At 37.8% G+C, this 15063-nt stretch overlaps 1 protein-coding gene across 2 annotated transcripts in view; it reads right to left on the reverse strand.

The window, feature by feature from the left end:
• Nucleotides 1-15063, reverse strand: part of NLGN1 (neuroligin 1) — a 376495-nt gene that overhangs the window by 157775 nt on the left and 203657 nt on the right. The gene's annotated exons all lie outside the window — the stretch shown is intronic.

Consider the following 15063-nt stretch of genomic DNA (forward strand, 5'->3'; position numbering starts at 1 on the left):
ACATTAAAAACACACAGGCAGAGAAACAAACACAAATCCTTGCCATGATCATACACCTGCGTTTGGGATTTGAACAGAAGCTGCAGTAAGAACCATTCCTCCCTCAAAATGAACACTCTGTTCATTGGAAGATTTCTCATATTGAGGGTGAAACATAAAGGCTTCAACACTTTCCCAGGTGGACAAAAAAGGATTGTACAGGAAACAGTACAGAAAAAAGAAAATAATTGAGAAACATTTTGAATAGCTTTCATAAGCACAGATTATCTAGATCCACGGAGATATATCTGTGCCCTGCTGCCACATGAGCAGTTGTTCTGGAATGTGGAGGAGAAAATAGTCCAGGCAAAAATAAAAGCCACCATTCTACTCTGAAATGTATGCACACAACTCTTGAAAAATTGTAACAGACTGCAAATGAGCACAAATGAAAGGATGCTTAAAAGCATAGGATAAAGATATGTGCTTTTTGGATTCAGAAAATGAAGTCAGGCTCCTATTCATGTATTTCTGGGCTAAGGAAAATGTAGATTAGAAGCCTCTAAAAGCCTGTCATTGCATGATACGTACCTTCACACATGTACATACATAATAGACATCAGCTAAAGTGGTGCCCTTGGGCCTGGCTTCAGCACTTTGTGTTTTGTTCTGTACAATGCGGTCTGGATGCTTTAGCTGAGGAAAAAAATGTGGTTTCATCCATGAATGGGTCACTGACCTTAGAATTGAAAGATTTATCAGGGTATGTTTGCATGAGAAAATACAGCGCTACACAGAAATACACGAGCTCTAAATGTGACATCTCCAAAATGGAAAAGGATTTAACTGAATTAGCACAGTCCTCTGATCAGCCTCCTCTGCCCTGCTGTTCAGCAAAGCTACTTAACTCAGACAGAGCTGTACTAACACAGTTTTACTTGTCCTGGTTTCTGTGCCAGCCCAGCATGACTCTCACTGAATTTAACTCTAAAGGAATTTACATGATGCTTTCCCAAAAGCATCCCTAAACCTCCCAAAACCTCCTAATTTCAACCTAAATAAGATCTGCAACAGTAAAGAAAAACAAAACAAACAAACAAACAAGGAAACCCAACAAAACAAAACAGCAAAGTCAAAATATTTTACTTATTACCATGGCTCCTGAGAAAGAGTTGGGGCCAATAAACTTTTCACATCCTCACTGTGGAAGAGAAGAAAATATACAGGACACATGCACAGCACCAGCACATCCTAAAAACACCTGGACTCCCAAATGGCAGCAACAGAGCAGTGAGTGAGACCTGCAAGGATAAATACCCAGGAGAAAGTGAGGTGGTTTACTACTGCAGCCAGAAGCTTCTCTGGAAACATAAACATGGGAAAATGAAAAATAATTTAAAAAAAAGAGCATAAGGAGTATTAATTTTGGCCTAAATGAGATCTTGAGAACAGAATATATCCAGGACACCAGAATCTGGAAAGGAAATCTCCCCATGAGATGCCTGAGAAATGAAGGAGCACCATTGGAATTGCCTCTTGAATACAACTGTAACCAGGCTGGCACCACTGAAACTCAGTGGGAAAAATATAATTGCAAAAGTGATGTTAAAATAAGTCTTTGGAGAGGGCTGTGGGGCAACAGGGAGGCATAATAATATTCTTTGTCAGGTATTTCTATAATTGTAATAACTAATGAAGCTTGGGCTCTTAGAGATCTTCCTGTGAGTGACTGATGTTATCTAAGATTACATTGGTTGGGCTGAAAGTTTTTTCCCAGGTCACCTTTTATAAAAAACTCCATGGGGATTCTTTGGCATCCCATAAAATAGGCACTGCTAGACTCCTTCTTGAATAACTGTTTTGCTAGCTAACATGAGTCCAAATTATAGAAAACCAATTGTTTTGAGGCTGCCACTTCTGTGCCAAATCTATTTGGAAGGAGTCCAGAGAAGAAGGACACAATCAGAAGATCCCATAACATCCTGTGATCCCATTGTATTTTACCATGGGAGAACTGTTTAAAAGAAGGTTCTATTTGACTTATGGACCCTAAATAAGAGAAGCAGAAGGTCTGGAATGCTTGTGGGTGCACACTACAGCTGAACAAAGATAAAGTCCCTGCTATCATTTGCTACACAGCATCAAAAGCCCCAGGGGGTGTGTTGAAGGAGTGCATCAAAACCTGACTGCGATATGCACAGAGACAATTGTACAGCTGTGGGAGAGCTACATCTGAGAGGTCAAGGTCTGGAAATTCACTGCTGGAAATAAAGTGGAACTTTGGAAATTACAGGAGAAGGTCTCCTACCTCAAAAAAATGTTTTAGGGCTGTAGTGGCAGGTCAGAGTCCTGAGGAAAACAGATTTGATTGGAAAGGTTACCATCTCCTTCCTTCATTTCCGTTCTTTCACAACCTGAACTACATTCAGTCCTTTCTGGAAAAGATTACTGCTCCTGAGTAAGGACAACTCACCTGGCCTTTTTCATTAAAACCACTAATTGCACAAAGATTAAAATATTATGAATCAAATAGCTTTGGAGAAAGAGCTAAGCAGGGAAAAAATAAAGAGACTTAGTAGATTCTCAATCCAAATGGAAAATAAAGAAATATAATTGTCAACTGCTTAAGAGCATTTTCCTCCATGCTCAAAATAAGACACCAAAAATGGCAAAACTCAACTTTCTAAAAACTGATGGCAAACTCGAAACAATGTGTTTCAAAGCAAAAGTGAATGCAGCTATTTAGGAAATGTTAAAGGATATTATTACAGCAAATGTGGGGAAAAGGGATAAATAGCAATAGATTTAAAATAAAAGTAGGGCCTCAAGGAAACTAGAGAATATAAAATCAAGGGCTGGCAGATTTGATTAAGATGGGAGAAAATTATGAAGTGTGTAAGGGAGGAAGAGATTCTTAAAATTGATCAAAATATTTGAGCAGTTACCATAATAAAGATGAAAATGCAGAATAACTCAAGTATTTTTTTTCCACATTTTGAACCAACTTATTGTTGCCATAGAGGAGCATGATGGAAAAATATTTTTCCAGCATAAACAAGCAGAAATTCAGTGGGACAGCTTTCATAAATACCATCACCCCAGAACCACAGGGGGCCATATATGCTAAATATATTATCAAAATATATAAATACATTTTGGATGCTGAGAAAATTCAAGACAACTATTACAAAGTCAAAATAGTGTTAATGCTAGTGTAGAGAGAGAGATACAGAGAACCATTTTATCTAACTTCTCTTGACAACCTTTAGAGAAATTAAGTTTGGCTTCTAAAGTATTGACATATTAGACAGCTAGAGTACCACAAGAGATTTTTATTAATAAAGTGGAATGATTCAAAACTCAGTGCAATAAATATTTCACATTAGTTGTAAGCTGGTTGACTCCTTGAAACTGGAATTTAAAAAGGAACAAGCAAGGATTGTTAACACTCCAATTGCACTGGGTTATGGCAATCCATGGGCATCAGAATTAAAATGCTGACATGCCAATGCCATGGTGAGCACTGCCCACACTGGGACATTAGCACAGATCCTGTAGTTGTGAAATGAAAGTCTTAAAAGCCCAGTCAGGGCTCTCCTTCAGGCTTGCTCCTGTTTTTCCACTCAAACCATAATCTGCTGGCAGGAGAGTAGATAATTTTTTCATGAACTACCATGTACTTTATTAGCAGTGTGGTTTCCTAAAAGCTCTTTGTTATATTTCAATTTAGTCAAGAAAGTACAAAAAAAAGAAACCTCAGTGAAAAAGCAGGATGAACCTGCAACCAGAGACCAGATTTACTCTAATAGTGTGCTGTAGAGCACCATAATGTAATAAAGGTTACAAAGGAAGCCCAGGTGTCATAAAGCAGTTCCACTGACTTGGGCAGAATATTACACCTGCTGATTTTTCTATTTTCTCCACACTTAGACTACATCTATATTTATGAGGGGGGGAGAAAACGATGAAATATTTAAACAGTAAGCAGCTTGAAGACCTTCTATTTGTTTGCTAAAATTTAACACATGCTGCAGTAAAAGACCAAAGTCCTGGCAGCAAGCTGCAGGGCTGTCAGGGGGACAAGGAGCTGTCCTGGCAACCTCAAGAGCTCACCCTGAGTATTTGGGTGCTTTGCACCCAATTTGGGAGCTCTGCACCAAGGGCCGCTGCCACCCAGCCTGAAGGAGCTCATGGGCTCTGGGTGCATTTCAGAGAAGGACAAAAATAGGATGGAAAGTCCTTTTTGTCTTTAGGAATGGAGCTGAGCTGGAATAAAGAATGAAGCCACCAAAGCAACATCCCTGACTGATTTGTAATAAGATATAAAGATGAACAGTTGTGTTTCTGCTTGGAAGAGTGGTTCTCAACTTTGTGTGAACAGAGCTAGGAATGATCCACACTTTTTCTTTTTTCATATTGGCAGTTGCTATAAATATTTTATACTATCTTAGAAGAAAAAAAGCCCGGAGGTCAGAAATTCTAAAAAGTTTTAAAATTCTTGCTTCTGGGTAAGGCCATTACATGAGATATATTTGTGGCAGGAGCAGAGTAAATGAGACAGAAATGAACTCCAATCTTCTGTACTTACTCTGTGGCCTCAGTCACTATCTAACTGTGGCTAAATGGACTGTACCAGTGAACCTGCCCTTCAAAATATGAACGTCTGGGTATGAGAAACAGGGATTTGAAAATTGAAATACTCCATATAACCATTACAAAATTGCTAGATCTTTTCCACCAAATCTTCCAGGCTTTAAATGGGGAGAAATAATCAATTTCAAATATAACCAATCAATTAATCTGGGTATGATATTAGTCTGCATTAAATTAATTAACTACAATTTACCTAAGTGTTTCTAGGCAAGGAGATGCAGGCAGGAGCCTGTTCTCATTCAACAGAGGAAGCACACAAAGCCTTTGAAGCTGTATTCTCAAAGTGCTCCTGTAATTCATCATTGCAAGAGATTGCTTTGACTGGGGAGGTACCAATTTACACTGAAAAGTGCAAACATGCACATAAACACTGGAAATCTCAAGTAGTGATTTACAAAGTTTTGTAGAAATAAAAACCTCGACAAAAGAGATGATAAGACTGGATTTAAAGGCATACCCTGGACCTCTGTCTATGAAATGACCCCAAGAAGATATCTGGGCCTTCCTCTGCAAATAAGTTTGGGCTTTATGAACTATTAATAAAATCAGAAATATCATGTTAGGATACTGAGACAAAGTGAGACAAATCTCTTAGTTTGAACAAGGTGAACAGGGTAGAGTTTATCCTTATCCAGTGCTGTAAGATATGGACAGTTTCCTCACTAGCTTAATAAAAAGATGAACCATTTAAAGGAAATAGCACATATCCAAGCCAAAGAAGAGCAATCCCATCAGGAAATATTGGAACAGCAAACCACCCAATAACGAACATATAGAAATAAAAACAAATCTGACAATTCCTTTCTTAATTTCTTTGCTTTAGATTTCCTATAATAAATTTTTATTTACATATTTAAAGCCATGCATACAGAGGTGAGATAGTGAAAGGAGGAGGTAATTAAAATAGAACGTTGTATTATGAATATTAATATCAAGAAATAGTAGCATAAAAGGTTAAAAAATGGAAAATTAAACCTAAAAAGACACAGAAAGCATTAATTCTCAATCTTAATTAAAATGCATGTCTCAATTCAGAAAACCATGAAAAGAACTCCTTTATCCATAAAAAATCTGATAAAAATTGTGAAGTACATCAAATTACTTACTATGATGGTTTGTTAGAGGAGGTGGAAACAACCACTCAGGACTGAATGGAGCAGGGAAATTTGTAAGATTAGAATTGCTGTTTCAAATGGCCACATGCTCCACAGCAGAATTTGGGGACCCAATGGTTGGGTCTGATGATTTTTGACATCATTGCCTTGATGATTTTTGACCTCTTTGAAGGGCAAGGTGCCAAATACCCAACATGGAGAAACTCTCACAATTCAATTGCCAGAAATGTGAAGCCTTTCTCTCGGGAATATTCTTCACCCTGGCAATGTCACCTTGTTCCCATCAAGTCCCACCTCACCTCTGCCCTGTGTTTAATCCTCACCAGAGCAGTCAGTGGCTTGGTGCAGGAACAAAGCTGAATATTCCCACGTCCACAGTCACAACACTGAGCAGAAGAGGGGGAGTAAAGTAATTAAAACATTAACTAGATTGAAAATTAAATGGCATGGATGGCTGGGTAGCTCTGCATTGGCTTATTGGGTGTTGATAGGTTACCTCAATTATTTGCAATTTCTCCTGCAGAGGCATTAAGGGCCCTGGTGAGCCTGTGCTGAGTGTTCAGACCTGCTCGAAGTGACTCAGACTAAAAGGACAACACATGGGAAATGACACAGAGCCATAAAGAGGTTAATGGACTTAACCAAGGTTACAAGACGAGATATTAGGAGGCATGAGAGTAAAGTAAAACAAACAAAGACTACAAGCCATCCCTCCTCTCCCACTGTCATGCTTAAAGAAACTCCTTCATTTAGATAAATGAGCTTCACAGCATTTTAGACAAAGGGGTTTGCACAGCCTCAATGAAGTGCATCTGAAGGTGACCTGAGGGTTTCTGGAGGTGTCAGTGGCAAGATGTGCCTGTTCAAAGAGCTTGTGAGGTGTGACTTTGGCTGCACCCTCTGCCAAAATGTTGTGTAGTGAAGAACAAACTGCATAAAGGTTTTGTAGAATGCCCTGTGATGACATATTATTGTGACAGCAATAAGGCCAAGGAAAGGTGTTTACACCCAAAGAGCTCTTTGATTCTGAGAATTTTCCAAGTAAAAGCAACCTCAATCATAGTGGACTAAAAGTCAGAATTTAAACTCTTTTCCCCAGTTTGGATTTTTGAGTTTCTTCTGTCTTTAGTCCTAGCATAGAAAAGCTGATTTTCAGCACTGATTCAGTTACAATGGTTACATGATTTCCTGATGTTAGCATAATTAAATTAGACACGTTTATGAAAATATAATAATGCTTATCAAAACAAGGCTTTGGCTTGTTCAAACATGCTGATAAACCTCAGCTCATGTTCTTAGAAGAAACCAAAATATCAGTTTGCATCTGCTTCTTATGATTTCCCCTTGGATATTAATGAGTCTAGTTCCTATAGATATTGAGACACTGAATTTAGTGCTACTCATAAAAATAACATTTAGACTAAGTTTCAACAGATGCACCAATATGTTGAATTAAGTGTTATATTCTTGAAATTCATCATTATGTGTGTTAAAAGCTGAAAGTTCTAGTGTTAATATATATGAATGTGAAAAATTAGATCAGAGGACAGAATAAATTATTTTTTGTTCCTGTTCTCTGATTCTGCAATATGTCCACAGTTACTAGAAAAAATTCTCTGAGACAGCACATACCCCCTGTTGAGGCAAAAGGAGCTGCTTTTCTTGTTTTAGCCAAGGGAAAATTATATATTTCATACTTTCCACTTTTAGAATTGTTTTACTGTGTTATATAACGTTAAATTAGGTACGATTTTGCCAAAAGATTTAGCACTTGCAGGACTTTGTTGTTAAAGAAGAGGCAAATATTTCACATCAAATAAAATCTTTCTGAGATGCTACTTTTACTATTTGGTACTCAGAGTTGCTTCACATAAAATCAGGCCAGTGAAGGAGAATTTAAAAAAGCACTGCCCTTTTCATTAAAAAAATATTTCCTTTTGCTTTCCATGACCTTTGGGGACAGCTCTGCTTCCCCTTTCACGTCATAGAAAACATCTCTAGGAGGAAAAGAGAGGATTGTGCCATCGCTTTTTCTTCTACATGAAGTCCCAGATGACATTTCTTCAAATGATTTTATCTTCTCTAATACACTGTTTTCACAAAGCACATCCCTTCCAGCCTATTCAAGCTAGGGCCCAAGTGAAACACAAAGTGAGAATATCACCTCTTTTCCATTTGTTTGCTAAGTGCTTTCTTTGTGAAGAAATGGAATATTTCTTCCTGTAGCTTAGAGCACCCTGTTGGAAGTAAAACACATTCTGCTTCATGCCATTTTAAAGCTGGTGGTGTCATCTGGACTAAAGAGGGCAAACTGGCTGCTCACCTTGTGAGAGCCAGGCAGTTTATGGTAAAGCACTGCCATGAAATGAGTTCTTTTTACTTCCCAGTGGGCACCTGCTATGCCAGCAGGTTTTCCATACAAACCACTTCCTCACTGCTGCATTTGTAAGTGCTTTCAGAACTTCCTTAGATTTTCAGTTTTCAGCTAGGAAGACTCTGTTTTCTGGTTTTGACTCTTTTTTTTTTTACAGCAGCAAAGCCGCCAGCCTGAAATCCATGTGTTCCAAAACCAAGTAAACTGAGGCAACAAAGGTGAGATTTATCCACTTACCACTCTTGACTTCAGGTGAAAGAATTATCATTCTTTACCAGGTAACATCTAAGTACCAATTTTGCCAGGTAACATCTCCAAGAGTCTCCCCTTGGTTTTTTCAAGCTGAACATGCAAAATCAGCAGACACTCTTGTGTGATGTGAATGTTGTAAACTCTTCCCTGCCAGAACCTTTCCCAAGGATTAAAAGAAACAAGCTGCACTGTATTTCCCTGTAATATTATTCTGAGAAGTAAAAGAAATAATTTCCTATGTTATGTAAAGAGAGGTCTGAAGAGTCAAGTCTCTTTACCATGTAAACAGAGACCTGAAGAGTCAAGTCTGTTAGAAAGTCCATTCTGTATCTTTGAAATGTGATGATTTTAAAAGGTTTATTTTTCTAAGAATGGCAATAAATAAATAGCCAAATTCTAGAATTTAAAATTCTTACAGTTTTGAGTGTTCTCTTCAGTCACAATTTCAGTAAAAGTATTTTATGATAAAAAGGGACTGCCCTTGAGGGAAGAAATTTGTCATTCATGAGCAAATAGATTAAATACAATGGAAGATAACATTCTGAATTTAAAAAATGACAGTAAATGATAATCCACTAGGCAAATTGCCGGTGTGTGCACTATTAGCTGTCAGACAAATTTCACAGAATCAATTAAGTTGGAAAAGACCTCAAATACCATCAAGTTCAACTGTTGACCAAACACCACCATGTCCAGCAAACCATAGCACCAAGTGCCACTTAGTCATTAATTTAGTAACTAATTTTATTTTGTCAACTGAGAGACAAAGATGTTCTTCTTCATGTGAATTGACAATTAAAATTGGGGGTTTATGGGAATTCCTGACCAACACCCAAATCCTCTTTGTCCATTTAAAAATTAAATTTGCCAGTCTACCTTCCTACTATAGGTCAGATTGACCTATGCTGTAAATTCTTTTGTTTTAAATCCTGTGTATTAGTAATTTATTATAATTGTACTGTGTAAAAGATGATACAGTTATTATGATACTCACCTGCTGTTATTTTCTCCATCTATTCTTCCTTTTGGCTCTTGTCCACCAGAGCTTCCCTTTGATTTAGGCTGAGATGTGCAGTCCACAGATAAAGGCAGAGCTAATGTGATTGTTTAAAACACCACAACAGCCCCAGCCATGCTGGTATCAAACAGACAAAAATTCCAGAAGGAAAACCTCCCACAAATGACCACAGCAATGAATAAAACCAGTATTGGGGCAAGTCCCTTTCAATACCAGCTCCATGGAACAGAATGGAGAAAAGTTCAAAACGTTTTTTTTTTGGTAGACAGATTTGTTCATTGAATTATAAAAAAAATAATTGTTGAAACTACTCTCAGCCAGACACAGGAGCCAACTGGCTCCACAGTACCCATCCTTTCATCCTTTCCAAATTCCAGCCCACTTCACAGCTAAATGCTGCACTCAGGTTAGCATCCTCTAACCTCTCACAGGAAAACTTCAGAATATCTTATTTCAAAATCTAGCAGCTGGGGATTTCTTTTGCTGTTATGCATTCTGGTGGTATATTGACAACAGGTCTCCAATGATGGAAGAATAATTTGAATTTTCAGGGACAATTTGATTAAAATAAAATCTGTACTAAACTTCATGTTGTAGGAAGCACAGAAAAATCTTTACAGGACACTGAGGAAATCTTTTTTTTTCTATAGAAAGCAAGCCTTAAAGCCAATAAATATTAATGCAATATTTGAGTATTACTGGACTCTTCCTTAATTTTCAAATTTAATTGTGAAGTGTGGATATCAATACTAATCAGAATAAAACCTTTCAAATCTCTTAATTACCCTGCATAGATCCTGGCTAGGTGTGTGAATACCTAACCCACTGCCTGTGGCATTCACCCAGTTGTCTTTTCTATTTCCAACTGCCCAAGTGTCCATACTAAAACAAAATGGATGGACAAACATTTGGCTGTTGATTATTTTTGTCGTTCATAATTACATTTTCCCTTCAAACAAAGTCACTCAAAATCAGTTCACTTCCAGGAGATAAGATGCTTCATGGAAGGTTTTACTGTGATTTCTTGATCAGGAACCAGTCTCAGAATAAATAACCAATCTCCAGGGTTAGTAACTCAAGACCTTTCATCAGTGTATTCAAACTGAGAGCGAAAAATCATGAAGTCAGCATGACCTCTAACAATTAGCATTTTACACACCACACTTGTCTGCTCCCAAAGTGGCAGCAAAGTTTTGTCCAAGGGCTTTTCTTAACCTTATTTTAACCATTTCTAAATTACTATTGGAGCAGAGACCAAGCAAGATAAGAGAATATTTTTTCCAGAGCCATTGTTGTAGAGAAATGTTCAGCGCTACATAAATGATCTATTCGAGACAATTTACTCCATGTGATGAATAAGGAGTCCATATAAAATATTAATTTGGACTCAATACTTAAGGGTTTAAAGTTGACATTTGAAAGGAAATGAAAACCAATAGTGTGCAGGTTGAGGATTACCATAGGAGTCAGGAAGGACGATGCCCTTGGAAATTAAAGTTGTGTGTTTACAGTAGGATAACCTATGATAAAAACCAGAGCCTATTTAAAAAACAGCCAGAGGGAAAAAGGAAAGTGGAATACCCTGAATGCCTGTCTAAATGGCAGTATTTAAAAAACAAATCTCTGTATAACAAAGGCTAAGTTTTTGTAACAGCTGCAGTGGTTCAATCCAAGAGTATTGTTATTTGGCATAATGAAGATCCTAGAAGGAGAATTAAATGGTTTTTTTCACTTTTTGAATTTGTGGATATACCCCAAAAAATGAAATTACAAGCTCTGTTGCTTTAGCCAGCCTTTAGAATGCAAAGATGAAAACTTTTAAATTAAAAAGAATATATACTATTCCAATTCAGGTGATCAAGGAAATTTTTAAATAGTATTAATAACTATTAATATTTTTTGGTTGTAGAGGGAGTGAAAATTCACTTACAGGATACAGCTCTCTGGGGATCTCAAAACACTTTATAAATAGTAATGAATGATGACAGCTTTATAAAAATTTATTATAAGTAACAATTTTCTATTCTACAGAAGAATAAATTATACTACAATCTTTTTTAAACAAGAAGTGGATAGGAAGCAAAACGAAACCAACTCTTATTCCTTCTACATTACAAAGAAAGTTCTTCCTTTTGTGTTTGATATGGAACCATTTATTGCCTCCATAGTGAGGATGGTGTGCCTGTATCATTCTTAGAAATAATTCTGAAAGAAGTGGTAAAAAAAAATACAGAGATCTTTTTTTTTAAACTGTATTCTACGTCTTGTATTCAAGACTCCCTGTTGGAGATGTTTCATGATCAGTAGATGGAGAAAAAGGAAGGTGGCCTTGGCTACTCAAAAAGTTCATAAAAATTAATATGTTCTTCTAATCACTATTTTTATATTAAAGATATATGCAAAGAAAATAATGAAATCACCTTGTTTACAACTCACCTTCATGCAAATCTATATTTCATTTTTGCCATTTGCTGAAGTGCTAGTTACCTCACATTTCTTTCAGAAATTATGCCTTTTAGATGTAATTTTGGGACAGTATATTCTTTTGAAAAAAAACCCCATGAAACTTAGATTGAGCTATTCACAAGCCATGATTGAGCATCTAGGGATTGATTTCAGGAGTTTGTGAGGGAGCAGTACTAATCTATAGGGGCAAAAATAAGTGTCCATGATCTTAATATGCTTTAAGGAAATGAATAATAACTTCTTGATTTTTAGTACAATTTCTGTGATATTTCCTAGCTATATATATCTAACTCTGAAAGTCCATTTTTGCTTTAGGCCTTTCATACCAGACAGTAATTTGAGACAAGTAAGTGCAGTAAAATTTCCTGATCAGAAAAAAGGATGAAGAGATGTGCAAAATCTTGAAAAAGTCCCGTCTGCTATGAGAAAATTTTTGTATCTCCTTCAGGTAAAGCAGAGATAGAACTCTCAGAATAATAAAAACTGGATATGGGAACAAATTATCAGGCTAGGAGAGGAGGGTGAATGTACAATGAGATGGTCCTACAGGTCAGGAAAGTGAGGCTTATGATCAAGTTATTTAGTTTGACAGATCTGGATATGAAAGATTTTATTTTTTATTTTATTTTTGAGGAAATATAAGCAGTTGGGGTTTGAAGCATTTGTTCCAGATCACTCCTGGCAGGGCAAAGTTCCAAGTAGGTGCCTGCAAGTGCTTAGGAAGGCTCTCCTTTCAAAACCAGAAAGGACTGTTAAAAAAGCTTCCTTTTTCTCTTGGGAGACTTCAAACCAGAGAATTATTCACTGTTATTACAGGGATTTTTAGAGGAACAACAATGGGGTAAGGTAATAAATTCCATTTCATTGTGATGGAAAAGAGGATCAGAATTCCTTCACTCCATGGTTATCCAAGGATTGCCTGGTCTCTGTGAAAGCCCCAGAAATCCCACAAGGAGCCTGCCCAGGGAGCAGCCGTGAGTGGGGTGGGCTGGAGCACTTTCCCAGGTCTGTACAAACACAAATGTGCAAAAAAGCAGGCTGAGAGAGGGTTGCCATGGCTCCTGAGCAGTCACCAGGCACATCCAGCAGCAGGGACAGGGCTGGGCACAGGGATGAGGTGCTGGGCTGGACAGGCTCTGCTGCTCTGCCGCTCTGACAAAAAGTGCACCCACATTTCCTGCCAGAAAAAGGAGTTTCCTCACTCAGAAAGCAAATCTGTGAGGGAAATGAAAAGCACAAGGTGTGGCTGCTTCAGCACAAAGTAGGAGATACAATTCTTTAGAGTTTAAATGTGTGCTGGGATACAACAGCTTTCCCAAACACAACACTCTTCTGGGCAGCTCAGGCTCTCTTGAACACTCTGCTGTACAAAAAAAGGGGAGCCCTGTTGGGAATTTAGCTGACTAGAGACTGGAAAAGTACAAGGTCGTGGCTAATTCCAAGTCCTGCACCTGCAAGACAGCGTGTCCTTGGGCCTAGCTGGGTATGATAACAAGTGGACAGAGAGACGTGGGAAATAGAGAATGTAGGCCCAAAGGAATGAGGAAGAGTTGATGGTATAGTTTGACCAGTGGATCCCTTGGCTTACAGAACATTCATGAGCTTGTTATTTGCTGTATAAGTGTCTGATGCTCTCTGCAATAAACGGAACTTGCTGATCCCTCATATTGAGTGTCCGAGTCTCCCCTCACCGACAAATGGCTCGACCCCGACAAAGGCCTCATTCCGCACCAGAACCCTTCTCATCCGGGCCATGACCCAAGCAGACTTATTTCCTTTTGAGCTCTCAATAATGCCAGGGAGCCCAAGGTCTGCCCTGCTATCCACTACCAGGCTTTTTCAGGTGACTCCAGTGACCAGCGCTCACACACACAATGTCATGATACAAATTGGCAGATGCCTGTTGCCAGAAAACTTCATTCCTGTCAGCTCAGCCTTGTGAGCAGCAGTAGGTGGTAGCAACCCACTGTCATGCACAATTATATTTCAGTGGTAATAGCACTTCAGTCAAGGTTTCACTGCTGGAAACTCTTAATATGGCTCAAGAGAGAGGCTAAGTGGTGAGACAGAGTCAAAAACTCAAAAAGGAAGGTTGGAGTCTGACTAGGGCATGTGCAGAGTTCATATCCCCAAAGGTAATCAGTCAGCAGCACAGCAGAAAATTGCCCAAGCTGTTATAAATGACATACACAAGGAAATATATTCCCATTTTTTTCTTAATTATAAATAGGGAATGGCATTAAAATTCTTGCTACCATTCTTCATATGCTGTTTTTATACAAATTACTAAAAACTAACATCAAAGAGGAACAAATGAAGAAAGGAAGTGAAAAAAACATCTATTAGGAATTTCCCCTCAAGAAAAAAAAAACAACCAACAACAATAAAGGAAAACAGAAAAAAAATCCCCACAAACAAAAAAAACCCAACCAAAAACACTTCAAGCAAACAAACAGATCTGTAAAACCCCCCAAAAATCCCAAGTTCAAAATTACAGCCACTTGGTATATTCTGTACCATCATAAAACCTAAAAAGAGTAATTTACTCAAGCATTTTTATGAGTCAGAAGGAAAGTTATCCTTTTAGCTTTCATATTTATCCTGAGCACTGTCATGGAACACAAGAAAAGCCAGAGGCAAAAGCAACACAAAACAAACACAAACCCAAAACCAACACTCTTTTGCCCCAAATCCTCCCAGTTTATAAAAACAACTTACAAATTATGGGTTTTGCCTCACAATGAACAGGGTTAGCAGAAATTTTTTTCTTGTAAAATCTGTCTTTAACAGAATCCCCAATTTACTCTTTTTTGCCTCAGAAAAGTGAATAAAAATAAAAGGAGAGGAAGTCAAATAATATCTGCAAAAGTTGATAGGACCAAGGATAAAATCCTAATATGGCTGATTGTGAGCCAGTTTTGCTGCCCTAGTAGGCTGCTACTCACATTTATTTTTAAGGCCTGACTCATCCTGGTTTCCATTGGATTTCTGCATCACCTGGATTACAGAACTCTGCTTTGCAGCTGACTCCATTCAGCATTTTATTTTGCATTATTTTACTTCCTTTATAGTTAAAAGCAAAGTAATACCCAGAATTGGAAGTTTTCCATTCAAGTAAGAAAGAAAGGATTTAAGGATTTTCTGATTCACCAAGACTTTTTCATGGTGCTTTATAGGCCAAGTGATACCATTAGATTTGGGGTTGC

This window comes from Ammospiza caudacuta, chromosome 11 (assembly GCF_027887145.1).
Source record: "Ammospiza caudacuta isolate bAmmCau1 chromosome 11, bAmmCau1.pri, whole genome shotgun sequence".
Lineage (NCBI taxonomy): Eukaryota > Metazoa > Chordata > Aves > Passeriformes > Passerellidae > Ammospiza > Ammospiza caudacuta.